The sequence below is a fragment of the Taeniopygia guttata genome, chromosome W (assembly GCF_048771995.1).
Source record: "Taeniopygia guttata chromosome W, bTaeGut7.mat, whole genome shotgun sequence".
NCBI lineage: Eukaryota > Metazoa > Chordata > Aves > Passeriformes > Estrildidae > Taeniopygia > Taeniopygia guttata.
Window position 1 is genome coordinate 31117414 of NC_133064.1, and position 14795 is coordinate 31132208.

A 14795-nucleotide genomic window follows, 5' to 3' on the forward strand; every position below is an offset into this window, starting at 1 on the left:
ATAATGTATGGGAGGCCATATGCAGTTCAAGAGGGAACAACACCCACTCAAGTAGGGGAAGAAACCCTACACAGATACATGGTGGCCCTAAATAAACAACTTAGAGAAATCAAGAAATATGTGGCTGGAGCTCAAAACAAAGAACTAGATGGGCCAGTACATGATGTACAACTTGGGTATTCTGGTTTGAAAGCAAAACCAGTGAGACTCCAAGTCAGAAATACAATTTATTGGGAAAAGGGAAAAGAAACAAAATACATGCAATAATACAAAAGGAAAACCAATGACAAAGTCAGAATACAAACTGACACCCCTTCGGCCAGCATGTTGGTAGCAGTCCAAATTGGAGAGGCTGCAGTCCTCCTGGAATGGCAGATGTGGTTCTGTTGGGGTAGTGGTCCTGTAGAAAAGGTGTAGAGTCAGTCTAGTGGAAAAGCCCCAGCTGTGTCCTCTTGGGAATGTGTGGGAAGGCTGCCTCTCTGTCCAAAAATCCCAGGATGGATTTTTGGACAGAGGAATAGGTGGGAATGCTTAGCTCCTCCCCGCTGGGCAGAGCATCTCACAATGGGCTAATGTCATTCTGAGTCACGTGGTGTGTCCTTGATCACCTGTTAAACAGAAAATGGTTCCTGGAGGGAGTTATCTCTGAGTCATGTGGCAAGACATTGATGGGCCCATTAACAGGAGTAAAGGAAAACTGCCCAGAAGACAACTGCTACACAGATGGCAATAGAAAACATCTTGCCTCTCAATCTCAGACACTGGGGATTATGTGTATGTTAAGTCTTTTGCAGAAAAGACCTTGGAACTGCAGTGGGAAGGACCATTCCAAGTGCTCCTCACCACCTTCACTGCAATCAAGATCAAAGAACAGAAGGCCTGGATCCATCACTCCCGAGTGAAGAAAGTCCCAGAGGGAATTTGGAAGGTCACACCAGGCGATAAGGAACTGAAGCTGAAGCTCACTCAGAACAATGAATAAATGGACTTATAGTTATTGTGGACATTATGTGGAAGGTTGTAACTGTTGTAGTAATTACCTTAGCCATAACAAGGATCAGCACAATACCAGGTAGGTATAATGTGACTGGGACATACTGGTGCCAGGGAAGAGCTTATGATCTTTACTCTCGTAAGGCTTTAAACAAGATACTAAAAGTCACTAATGCAAGCTTGTGGGAAGGAAGAGATGTTCAGGGATGTAAGTATCCATTCATACAGGATGAGTTCCATGAGGCTTACCACCCACCCATGAGACTCATCCGGATTAGTCCTGAATGCTGTGACAAATGCTTGAGTAAATGTCCTGAGTTTAGACTCAAAATAGAGGGGTGTGCAGTAAAGGGGTATGACATCGACTTCAACATCACTCAGGTATGTAATGAGGTCCATAAAAGCCAGACCAAGATTAGTCCACCAGTGCCAGGAAAGGCTGTGATCACCCAGGTACCAGCTACATCAGAAGTAGAAGAACTACTCCTGTAGTTACTAAAATTGGGCCATATGCTAATAAGAAGACAGGAGTTCAGATGCTGATAGTAAACCCAAAGTGGTCCTTAAAATGAGTAGAAATGGGAGTACAGGTAAATGCCTCACACATTCAGCCAGAATGTGCCCCATTTCTAAGGAGCCCCTTTATGTACTGGACTACTTGGCTTCAAAAGAGTATGCTTCTCTATTTTAGGAATAAGAGAGATCTCACTGGGTTTCTAGGGACAGGATTGGGAGTGTTGAACACAATAGATTCAGAAGTGCTGATTGTGGAGTTGTGTTTTTTATGTTTTATTACATTTGTATTATGTATAGGTTTGTTCCATGTACCCCCGGTTCTGTAACGGTTCTCCCCGGGTTGTCCCGCCTTTCCCCGCGTGTCCGTTATCCCCAAAAATGCTAAGTCATCCCCCTGTTTACCCCAGAGGCCTGTCTGTCACTTGGTGTCCCTTCCCATCCACCTAGAATCTTCCACCCGGGACGCCGGGTGATTGGTAAAGGACCTGGGACCCTTCCCCTGTCTGTCCTTCATTGGATGTACCCCCATATCCCACCACCCTCGAACCCCCCGCGGTTTTTCCCCATTGGCTGCTCGGTTTTCCCCCATTCCGTATTTAATTCGTTTGTGCGGTCCGTTCCGTGCTTTCTTCTGGCTGGCTCCAGCACGTTTCGCCCCGCCCGCGCCTTTCCGGCAAATGCGGGCGCGGCACACCTGGTCCCTTTCGAGTTATTGTATTCCCCGTTGGATTACAATAAACGGAATTTGCCCCCAGAGAAAGACTCTCCTCGTAATTTGCTGTGGGGTCGCTGACTGCTCTCTGAAACTCTGATAGCGCTTCCCAAAGCCCGTGAGGGTCCAGCAGGAAGCGCTAGAAACCTGCCCACCCCTCTCCCCAGAGCTAGCCAGGGCAGAGGAAGGGCGTCGGGGAGAGGAGCATTGGCAGTTGTGGCGCCCAGCCGTGGGGCTTGAGAGCATCAGACAACACGGACAGAGGACCACCGAGCCCTGGGAGACCGGTGGATTTAACCTCGTGGACGTCACGATACCTCCAGCAAGACCAGGCTCCATTTTAGCGAGCCGCGCTTGCTGGGGATAGGACCGGCAGCTTCGGTTCGCACCGCCGAAGTTCGATCCTCTCATGGTGAAACCTCGCGACTGGATTTTTCGTTTCCCCTTCGGACTTTGCTGGATCCTCTGTGAGTTACGGGGGGCCCCTGGGGCTTAGCACACCTTGTCCTTTTTAGGGGTGTGTTTTTCTTTCTCCCCCCGGGGGGGAAAGATCCCACATTTTTCAGCGGTTTGTCTCCCTTTAGGCAGGGAGCCGTAGGGACAGGTCGGCTTAGCGTCCGACGGGGGTTTTTCTTTTCTGTTGCTATTTTCCAGTTGTGACACTTGGCGGAACACTTAAGATCGACAGTATGGGTGCTAAACTGTCAGTGCCGCAGAGAATATATGTCCAAGTTATGGGAATCCTGGTTGGGGGAGAAAAAAAGTTTAAAAAGACCTATGTTAAGCGTTTTCCCGGTGGCTTCTGCAGTCCTTCCAGGATCTTTCGACGGCAAAATTATACCAAGTCCCATTTTGGGACCAAGTAGGGAAGGAGATCCTCCGACAAGGGGACCCTTCCCTCTTGACCTTCACTTATTTGGCACTCCAAATTAGAAATATTATCAAAAATAATATCGAAGAGCTGCCACAGCCACTCGAAGGCAAACCCAGCCCCAGTTTAAAAACCCCTAGCCCTCTTTCCTCTCCCTCTCTCCCTAGCCCGGGGATTCTCAGATGGGCATCCCGGCAACAGCCGCAGGCAGATTCTGGCCCCTCTGTAAACCCTCGGGACCCCTCGCAGGGCAGTGCTGGCATGGCTCTGCACTCTCCCCGTACCCCAATTTCCTCTCTTTGTACAGCCCTGCCCCATAGTGGAAAATCTGTAAGTTTTAAGACCCCTGATCCCTCTCCACAACCTTTCCCGGACCTTTCCCAAAATGGCTCCCTTTCCCGCCTCAGGGCACAAGATGGAGGGGACCGCATGGCTTTCCCTGCCATCTGTTCTTCTTCTCCCCACAATCCCTTTCTCCCAACAGCCAACCCCTTCCACCCCAGAGACTTCTCCACCCACTCCTCCTCTCCACTCCCTTCTTGCACCTCCCCTAATGAATCATTCAACAGTCCTTCCTTCAACCCCACCTCTAGGGGTGATGTAACACCTGACACACCCTCTTGCCCTGGTTCTGCCTCCTCCCTCAGTTCCCACGACCCGCCTTCTGGTTCCCACGCTTTGGTTTCCGGGGGTGGGGACGGGGGGAAACTGCGACCTGCTTCAATCCCTGCCTGCCTTTTCTGCTGCGCCGGTCACCTATACACCGCGGCAGAGGGGCAGACCCCTTGCACAGTGGACCCCCATCCCTCAGTCGGTAATCAAGGATCTCTGCAAAGCCCAAAAGGAGTTTGGCTGGGAGAGCGAGTACTTTAGGGGGCTATTAAGAGCCACGCTCTCCTCCAACGAATATGTCCCTGCTGACATGCGCACTCTCTTTTTGTGTTTGATTACTCTTGCTGAGTTTTTGGTGTGGGAGTCCGCATGGAGGCGGGAAGCACGGGATTTATTACCCAGCCTCTGGGCTAATGCAGAGACCTCCACGGATACGGATGGGGGCATGTTATCAATTGATCATCTGTGCGGGGTTGGGGATTGGGACACGGCAACAAAGCAGGCCGAAAAGATCCCAAGGGAGGCACTGTCAGCGAGCGCGAAGGCGGTGGAGAAAGCCTTCTTTAGGTTAAGGCCCAGTGGCCCTGTTGTTAACTGTTTCTCTCTTAAGTAGGAGCCACAGGAATATTTCATTAGTTTTGTGGATAGCTTTTGTAGGGCAGCAGAAGCGCAGGTTCCGGAAGAGGGGTTGAGGCAAGGCATGGTGAAACAAATAGCACGCCAGAACGCCAACGAAGCCTGCCAACAGGTGATCCTGAGCCTTCCCCTCGATCCGGAGCCGACACTCCAAGACATGCTGGATGTGTGTGCTCGGAAGGTCACCTTACCATTGAAGGACCTCCAGGGGACTCCCCGAATGCCATCAAGGAGGGTCTTCTTCGCTGAAGCCCTCACATATCCACGACCCCGGCTCCTGCTCGCTGCTTCTCAGGGCCACCCCCCAGAGGTTACCACCCGGAAAAACCCTGTAACCTCTGCAATAAGAGAGGACACTGGGCATCCCATTGCCCCCTGAAAGAAGACTTTTTACGTTTTAAAAACCAAAACCAACAGCAAGGGCGAGGTGCCCCCAACCCAGGGGGACAATCAAAAAACTAGTTTCTCAGCGCAGTCCCTCCCTGTGTGAGGACACAAATTTGGTGGAGAACATAACATCAGAGGAGAGGAGGGACAACACATCAGAATACCCACCTGCGGACAAGGACTCTATTACCAGACATGACATTACCGGATTGGACAATAGGGGAACTAGGGCTGGCGAACCAGCCTGTGTGGGAGGAGTTGGGAATTTCATTTCACAGGCATGGCTTGGTCGGGACCCCGACCATCCCAGGCCCATCCTTAACACCCAATCCAACTTCTCTCCATACAGGTTGGCCCTGACCGAACCCCTGCTTCTCAAGGATAGCAACTGGCATTTTATCACAGTTGACACAGAGGACCCAGGGACGTGGAGGAGACTCCACAGTAAGTACATCGTCCTTGGGGATACAAAGTACACGCCACTCGAGATTACTATCGCACCCAGCTTAACATCTGGAAACCCCGAACACCTGGTGCTGTGGCTGCACTGTGCTCACCCGCCAGTCTTCCTTCCCAAAGGGCAAATCATCGCCCAAGCCATACCTGTATCTGGTCCCCCCGTCTACCCAGAAGATCTATGGATGAAGACCGCTGAGAAAATCTACGAGGTGTGTCAGGCCCAGGTACTTGGGAAGGAAAGACCCAAAATCCCATGTTACATGTGGAAAGGCGGTGAGCACAAGTGGCTTAACGGCCTCTTGGACACCGGGGCGGACGTCACGGTCATTCCCTCACAGGATTGGCCATCGCGTTAGAAGTTGCAAGATGTGGCTGGACGAATTCAAGGCGTAGGAGGGGCACAATTGGCAAAGCAATCAAAAAACATTGTAAAATTTGAGGGGCCAAACGGACACTCGGCTTACTTACGTCCGTTTGTTTTAGATTACACAGAGCCCCTGTGGGGAAGAGACCTGATGGCCCAGTGGAGGGTCACATTGGACATTCTGACCCCTCAGGTTTTTCGGGCAGCGGTCACTGAGGGGCGTCCTACCCAAAAGTTGAATTGGCTTTCTGACATTCAGATCTGGGTAGAGCAGTGGCCGCTCAACAAACAAAAATTAAAAGCGCTCCAGAAGCTCGTGGCAGAGCAACTTGCCAAGGGGCATATCCAAGAAACAACATCTCCTTGGAATTCCCCCGTCTTTGTCTTGAAAAAATCCGGCAAAGAAGAATGGCGGCTCCTTCACGACCTCCGTGCTATCAACAATGTCATCGAGAATATGGGTCCCCTTCAACCAGGGATGCCGCCCCCCACAATGTTACCAAAAGATTGGGAATTGGCTGTCATTGACATAAAAAACTGCTTCTTCCACATTCCCCTATAGACTGAAGATGCGCCGCGTTTTGCCTTCTCGGTTCCCTCCACCAACCAAGAAGCCCCAATGGAGCGCTACCATTGGCGGGTGTTGCCTCAGGGCCTCAAATGCTCGCCCACCATCTGCCAGCGGTATGTAGCTTCATTGCTGACCCCAGTCCGTACGGCCACCGAGGGCGTGATCATCCAGCACTATATGGATGATATCTTAATTTGTGCTCCCAACGGCGATCTCCTTACACACGCGCTTAACCTGACAACCAATGCATCGATTGCTGCAGGGTTTGAGCTGCGAGAAGATAAAATTCAAAAGATGCCACCCTGGAGGTACCTGGGTTTGGAAATTAACAAGCGGACCATTGTTCCGCAAAAATTGGCCATTAAAAATAAAATTCGGACCCTAGCTGACGTCCAGCAGCTGTGTGGTTCTTTGAACTGGGTGAGGCCCTGGTTGGGTTTTACAAACGAAGACCTAGCCCCTCTTTTCAATTTATTGAAAGGGGGGGAAGAGCCGAGTTCTCCCAGGGAACTCACCCCAGAGGCCCAGGCTGCTTTGAATAAGGTCCAGGAGACAATGTCTGCCAGACAGGCCCACCGGTACGATCCGATCCTGCCCTTTAAATTCATCATATTGGGCAGACTGCCACACCTCCATGGTGTTATATTTCAATGGACGGACACCCTAGGGAAGGGCAAGGACCAGGACTGAAGGGACCCACTCTCCATCATAGAGTGGGTCTTCCTAAGTCACCATCGGTCCAAGAGAATGACAAGGTCACAAGAGTTGGTGGCGGAACTAATCCGCAAGGCAAGAGCGCGGATCCGGGAGTTGGCTGGATGTGACTTCGAATGCATTCACATTCCAATCAAATTGGAATCAGGCCAATTCACCAAGGCCATGCTGGAACACCTTTTACAAAAAATGAATCTCTTCAGTTCTCTCTAGACAGCTACACGGACAAAATTTCAGTTTTGAGACAGGCCCACAAAATTTTTGAGTCAGAAATTCAATTTGCATTATCCATCAAACAAATTCAGAGCAAGAAGCCACTCAAAGCTCTAACAGTTTTTATAGACGCATCCGGAGGATCCCACAAGTCCATAGTGACTTGGCAAGATCCTCAGACTCAGCAGTGGGAGGCAGATATTGTTGAGGTGGAAGGCTCCCCTCAAATAGCTGAGTTGGCCGCTGTCGTTAGAGCTTTTGAGCGGTTCTCTGAACCTTTCAATTTGGTAACCGATTCGGCGTACGTAGCTGGTGTAGTGTCCAGAGCGCAGGATGCTGTCCTGCAGGGTGTGTCCAATGAGGCCTTGCACAAGTTGCTCTCAAAACTGATTAAGTTAGTCTCCCACCGAGAGCAACCCTTTTCTGTGATGCATATCAGGTCACATACCAACTTGCCAGGGTTCTTGGCCGAGGGCAATTGGCGTGCCGACTCTCTCGCTGCCGCCCCGGTGCAGATAGCGCCGCTCCCAGACAAGTTTCAGCAAGCTAAGTTCAGCCACCAACTCTACCACCAGAATGCGCCTGGTCTGGTCCGGCAATTCCACCTCACCCGTGACCAGGCATTGTGGCCACCTGCCCGTCCTGTAAGTCGCTCCCCTTACCATCGGTGAGCGCAGGGGCTAACCCTAGGGGTCTAAAGTCCTTCGAAGTGTGGCAGATGGACGTTACTCACATCCATTCCTTCGGGAAGATGAAGTACGTCCATGTCTCCGTGGACACTTTCTCTGGGGCAGTCTTTGCTTCTGCCCACACAGGGGAGAAAGCCAAAGACATCGAAAAACATTTAATACAGGCTTTCTCTATGCTGGGAGTCCCAAAATGAATAAAAACTGACAATGCCCCTGGGTATACGTCCAAGGAGTTCGCCAGCTTCTTGCAGCAATGGGGAATAGAGCATAAGACCGGCATCCCGTATTCCCCAACACGCCAAGCCGTGGTGGAGCGGACTCACCAGAGTCTTAAGCGTATGCTAAAACAACAAACACTGACTATGAAGGTTGAGTCCCCCCAGGTTCGACTCGCGTGGGCCCTCTTCACATTAAATTTCTTAAATTGTTCTTTCGAATACCTCAACCCGCCAATCGCTAGACACTTTGGCAACTACGAGCAGAGCAAGGTCAGGGAGAAACCGCCAGTGCTCATTAAAGATCCTGAGACCTGGCGGCTGGAGGGACCCTATGATTTAGTCACCTGGGGACGGGGATACGCTTGCGTGTCCACGCCCTCAGGCCTGAGATGGGTCCCTTCCAAATTTGTCTGGCCATATGTCCCTAAACACCAGACCAACAAGAAAGAAGGTCCTCAGGTGAGGCATGCAGCCCTCTGCAGATGGAGAAAGTCTCCCCCTTTCCTTTCCAGTTTAACGCTTTCCCTCTCAGAGCCTTCCCTTTCCCCATCCAGTTCCCTAGACTCGCTCTTCCCTTTTGATTTAGATCTCCCCTCCCTTGAGTGCTAATTTATGTTTCAGTTGTTTTTCAGACATTCACCTTGCCCAGGATCCAACCCACAATGTCAGCACCAATGAGCTTCATCCTTCTCGCATCCACCATCACAGTCATCATACGACCTCAGCAGGCCTGGATTGTTCCTCAGCCCCCGGCCAGTGTTTGGACCACGTTGGTCAAAGCTTTAAATCAGGATCATTTATGTTTATCAACATCCTCAGTGTCCGACCCCTTCCTGTCCTGCCTCGTGGGGATCCCTTACCCGTTAGACAACCTTCCCTTCCAATTTTTCAAAAATGTGTCTGCCCCCCGAGAGCGGTCCACGGCTTTCCAGGTCCAACCTTTGGAAGATCCTATGGTGTGGAGGTCGTGGATCCGCTCCTTCCCTACCATGGAAGATGAACCCGAAGAACTCATCCTCCTTGGTTCCTCTCCAACTTACACCTGTGTTCACTTTTTCAGTTTAGATCCCAACCACCCCATGGTAGAGTCCAAGCCCTTCAATGAAAACAAACCAACAGTGATCGAATATACCGCCCAGAAGTGGTGCCTAAAGGTGATCCAAATTTCTGAATACTCCTTTTATAATTAACATCCCCGTAAGCTCCCTAAAGGCACCTTCTTCTTGTGCAGAAATAGGGCTTGGGCAGGCATCCCCTCTCGTCTCCTCGGAGGTCCGTGTACCTTTGGCCAGCTGATGCTGTTTACTCCCAACAAAACTCAAATTGCACATTGGCAAGAAATTAATTCGACCACCGAATTGGCTAGACAAAAAAAGAGACACTTACCTTCAAGATATGGACGAAACTTGTAAGGATGAAATTTTCCATTGGGCAAAAACCAAAGCTGTATTCATAACTGCCTTTCTACCTTGGCTGGCAGTTGCACAAGCTATGAATGAATTAAAAGGCCTTGAATGTTGGGTAGTCAAACAAGCCAATATTACTTCAGCTGCGCTCTCTGATCTCCTAGAAGACGAGAAAGTTACAAGGCAAGCTACCCTCCAAAATTGTGCTGCCATCGATTATCTTTTGCTTTTGCACAACCACCGCTGTGAAGAATTTGCCGGTTTGTGTTGTTTTAATTTAAGTTCCAGGGCTGAGGACGTCCGGGCTTCCATCGATAAAATGAAAGACATGATCACTCATATAAAGCAAGAATCAAGTGACTGGCTGGGATCGCTTTTTGAAGGATGGGGACTCACGGGTTGGATCCAATCCATTTTGGAAACTGGACTTGTGTTGCTGTTAGCACTTATTGTTTTTATTATTGGTTTTAGTGTTGTTAAAAATATAATTCTAAAAGCCATCAACTCCACCATTCATATCAATCACGCCGTCCTCGCCTCCCCATCAGAGCTGACACCGCTCAACGCCGAACATCCAGAAAAGGACCAAGAAGAACACCCAGAGGACATTTGGTTCGACGATGGGGAGCAGGACTGCGAATCCCCCGTTTAAGTTATTTTCCGTTCTTTTCTCTTTAAACAAAAAAGAGGGAGATGTGGAGTTGTGTTTCTTTATGTTTTATTACATTTGTATTATGTATAGGTTTGTTCCATGTACCCCCGGTTCTGTAAGGGTTCTCCCCGGGTTTTCCCGCCTTTCCCCCCCGTGTCCGTTATCCCCAAAAATGCAAAGTCATCCCCCTGTTTACCCCAGAGGCCTGTCTGTCACTCGGTGTCCCTTCCCATCCACCTAGAATCTTCCACCCGGGACGCCGGCTGATTGGTAAAGGACCTGGGACCCTTCCCCTGTCTGTCCTTCATTGGATGTACCCCCGTATCACACCACCCTCGAACCCCCCGCGGTTTTACCCCATTGGCTGCTCGGTTTTCCCCCATTCCATATTTAATTCGTTTGCGCGGTCCGTTCCGTGCTTTCTTCTGGCTGGCTCCAGCGCGTTCCGCCCCGCTCGCGCCTTTCCGGCAAATGTGGGCGTGGCACACCTGGTCCCCTTCGAGTTATTGTATTCCCCATTGGATTACAATAAACGGAATTTGCCCCCAGAGAAAGACTCTCCTCGTAATTCGCCATGGGGTCGCTGACTGCTCTCTGAAACTCTGATAGCGCTTCCCAAAGCCCGCGAGGGTCCAGCGGGAAGCGCTAGAAACCTGCCCACCCCTCTCCCCAGAGCTAGCCGGGGCTGAGGAAGGGCATCGGGGAGAGGAGCATCGGCAGCTGATGAATAAATTAACCACAGTAGGGAGCGACTTAGTCAAATTACAACAACCTTTGCAATCCTCTCTACTAGCACTGGGTAACAGTCATTGGAAAATGGCCAAAATACTGCCAGAATGGGAAAACACAGAAGAACGCGATCATGAGGTAAGGTAATAATTAATGCACTAGGCGCAGCTAGTGAAAACATCTTGTTGGCTGTAGCGTGTACGCAAGCCCAATTGTGGATGCAATCGGTAGCTGCTACAGTTATCAGGGAAGGTGGAGAGGGAATATTCCCTGCTGAAATTCGTAAAATTGTCTGGGACAATGCCTCTGATACGGAGAGAGAACTTCAGTCTTGGTGGGTGCTGGTCAATTTCACCTATAACCCTGTGACTAGTATGGTGACAGCCTTTATTTTAACTATACACATCCACTTTCTAACTTTAAACTGTGGGAGAGTTTTTGTCCGTCTCAGTTGGATATCGATATTAGGTCAATATTCATATTTTAGTAAATCACTTTCTTCAAACCGTTATGTGTAGTAGATATAATTAGTGCCATTTCTAATATGAAATATGTGATATTTAATATTTGTTGGAGTATACACGTTTTTATTAGGACCCCCCCACCCTCGCAGGCGAAACCTGGTGTATGTTGAAAGCCGATTTACAAGTAAAAGGATGTGGCTCGGCCAAGAGATGGGCCCTGGAGAGATGGGAGGGGAGGGGGGGGGGCGGGTACCCCATGGCTAAGTACTGACATTGAAATGTGTTATGGGTAATAGACATAATTTGCGCCTTTCCTTATATGGAATATATAATGTTAAATACTTGTTAGATTTACCTCGTTTGTACTAGCCCCCCCCCCCTCCTTTCTCCTCCCCTCCGAGGCCAGGTGTATGTTAAGAAGCTCATTTACAAGTGAGAAGATACAGCTAGCCAGACGCCAGACGATGGGCCATGGCGCTGATCATCGCGTGAACGACCTGAGATGGATATCTCTGGAATCCCCAGACAGATCCATGTGGATTCAACAAACTCCAGACACTGAATTATTAACATATGGACTCTGAATAGAAGAAAGGACTGATTACAAAAATCTTGGCCTCAGGCGGAATTATCCCTATAAAACTTCCTTGTGCCAGGATGGAGGTGTGTGGGCATAGAGGAAAACCTCTCCTGAGGCTGACTTCTTGTCGCACACCCAGGGCTGACCCCGGGCTTGGCACTGTTTTTTTTTTCTTCTCTTTTCCTTTTTTTCCTGTGGTTGGCTAGATAGAATTTGACCGCAAATAAAACTGTTTTGTTTTTTTAATTTGGCTGAATAAACTTTCATTTATAACAAACTGTTAATTAGCTAATTGCTCCTGGGAATCACCTACAACCCCACGCACACTAGGACCTGGATGCAAAAAAATCCAGTGGAATCATGGGACGGGGTTTTGGGGATGAAAAACACCCCTAAAATGAAAGGCTGGGCACAGTGAAGGGGGCTGGATGGGTGTGCTGGTTATGGAAAAGGGAACCACATCTCTAGTCTGTGTTTAACCTGTCACCATAACGTACAGAGGACCAGACTGGACTGGGCTGTGGGAAGCAGGAGCAAAGCAGACACACACTTCCTGGTGTACGAGCAGGGAAGGAGAGGGATAGCTGCTGCTGGACTTCAGCAGCAGGCTCTGCACATCCCCTCGCCCCTTGGCTACCAGTGTGCCAGGAGGAAAGGAGAGAGGACGGTCTGCTGGGACTTTAGATACAGACTGCAAACCTCCAGCTACCAGTGTGCCACGGAGACTCCAGGGACAGACTCTGCACGCATTCTCATCCTTTGGCTACCGGGAAAAAGCTACAATAGTGGGGGCGAGCTCCGTGTTGAGCCCCCTGCCCAGCTGATCTTTTTAATAAAGAGCTGAAAACATTAATAAAGGCATAAGCCCTGTTCATTTCAGTATTTGCCCCCAAAAAAATAGAGCTTATAACTTCCCTATTCTTCTTCGGTGCCCATCTCTCAGAAGATTTTCAAATCGTTTATTTGATTAGGACAATTTCTCCTACAATGCCCTTCGACCCCACAGTAAAAATAGACATTTCTGGAATGCCCCTGAGATTTGGTTTGTATTGGGGTCCTGTTCTTTTACTTTCCCCTGTCTCCCTACAAAGCGTTTTAAGCATTTTGCCTTCAGTGTGCCGCCTCTTTTATTCCCGTGATTATCTTGAGTAAAACAGCTGCCGTTACCAAGGGAACGGGACCCGGGGCAGGAAGGAGTTTGAGGGGAGGAGTTCGCGCTGAAACTTGGTCCTACAAGGCGCAGACGGTGTCTACTGCTGGAATTGCCAAAGGAGTGGGGTCTTCCGGTGGAAACCAAAGCGGGGCGTGGAGAGTGCGCACATGGCTCATGGAGGCAGACAAAAGAAGGCGGAGCGGCCCCGGCAGCAGCGACGGCGCCCAGCGCAGTCGGCGCGGGCAGAGCAATCGGGGATGGGACAGCAGGGACAGCCGGGGGAGGAGCGGTAGGGGAGGGGACGGCCGGGACCGGCGGTGCAGCCGCGAGCGGCGAAACAGAAGCCGCGACAGGGGCTGAGGGGGGGGTGGGGGCTGGGGGGGTGGTGCAACCGCGAACGGGGGGGGGGGGGGAACAAGCGGGAACGGAGGAGTTAATACTTGCAAAGGATTCCAATCCTTTTCTTTCCTCCTCTGCCTTTTTTCCTCTTGTTTCTAGCCCTTTTCTTGTTTTGTCTCGGGGAATTTTCTGATATTTTAAAGATTTTTATTCTCTTCAGATCTCCCACACAGCATGCGGCATATTCTCTTTCTTCTGGATTAAAAGGTTCTTTTAAATTTACAAATATATTTAGAGCCTGATAAATCTAAATTTCTACTTGGATACTTTAAAATGGTCGAAGAGCCAACTGCCGACCTCCTAATGTTGTTTTTCTCATCACCTTTTTATTTATCTTTTGGCAAGTTATATATCTTTCAGTTACTTGTTTTGCTAATTGTAAAAAATGCATATTTTATGATTGGCTTTTCGCAAATATTACAATGAATATTATATGTGTAATGTTAGAAAATTATGCTGTATTAATTCTCCTAAGTAGTGTGTTAAATGTGAGAAACTACAGATTGAGATATTGTTTATTAAGATATATGTAAAGGTTAGACAATTGTGAGAAACTACAGATGAGATATTGTTTAGTAAGATATATGTAAAGGTTAGACAATTGTGAGAAACTACAGATTGGGATATTGTTTATTAAGATATATGTAAAAGTTAGACAACTGTGAGAAAAATACAGACTGAGGTATTGTCTATTGAGATAAAGTTAGACCACGGAGGTATGCAAACAGCAAACGGACACAGCTGATACAAGATAAGATAACAAGCACTTCAACCGGAGACTGAAGATAAAGATCACGACAACCATTCACACTAGGGGACTGCTTAAACAAACACAAGATAACGGCAGGAATTGGCTTGCAAATTCCAGGGAGACAAAAGAAGAAATAGGAATAAAAGGAGACAGTTGGAGCGAAATCGGCGGAGCAGCCAAAGCTTCGGGTTTTTGGAAGTTTTTGGGTTTGCTTCCCCAGCGCTGTTACCTTTGTCCATATCCTACTTGCTGTAAATTAATAAAATTCTTAATTGGATTATGTTCCGTTGTGGCGCAAATTTATAACAATTTCTGCTGCCGTGACTCGGATAAGGAAGGGTGGGCTTTTGATCCTCCGGGGAAAGGCGCCCCGCGATATTTTCGCGGCCCCGTGATCAACAGCTTTCCTCAACCTTACCGACGAACCTAAAATCTAGGATAATGAACAAAGGAAAAAACGGTAAAATGCCATAAAAATTCTGTGCACGGGAGTCCGGACGAAGACGCAGGACGCGTAAGTATATTGCGAAATTATTCGCAGAGCGAAACTGTTCGCGGCGAAATTGTTCGCGGGTTTGCCGTTCGGGCGGGATTGGGTTTCGTGGAATATAACGAATGAGAGGTTCGATATACTGAACCAAGCAAGTGTGGACTCTTAAGTACTGCGTTTTCCATCTCCCGCGAGGGACTGGGCCAGGAACAAGAG

General features: G+C 49.1%; 1 long non-coding RNA gene across 1 annotated transcript in view; it reads right to left on the reverse strand.

The window, feature by feature from the left end:
* Positions 1-214: 214 nt before the first annotated feature.
* Positions 215-14795, reverse strand: part of LOC140682083 (uncharacterized) — a 46970-nt gene continuing 32389 nt past the window's right edge. Inside the window, exon 2 of the long non-coding RNA XR_012053329.1 lies at positions 215-400. This is a non-coding gene — a long non-coding RNA (uncharacterized lncRNA). The remainder of the gene's footprint in view (positions 401-14795) is intronic.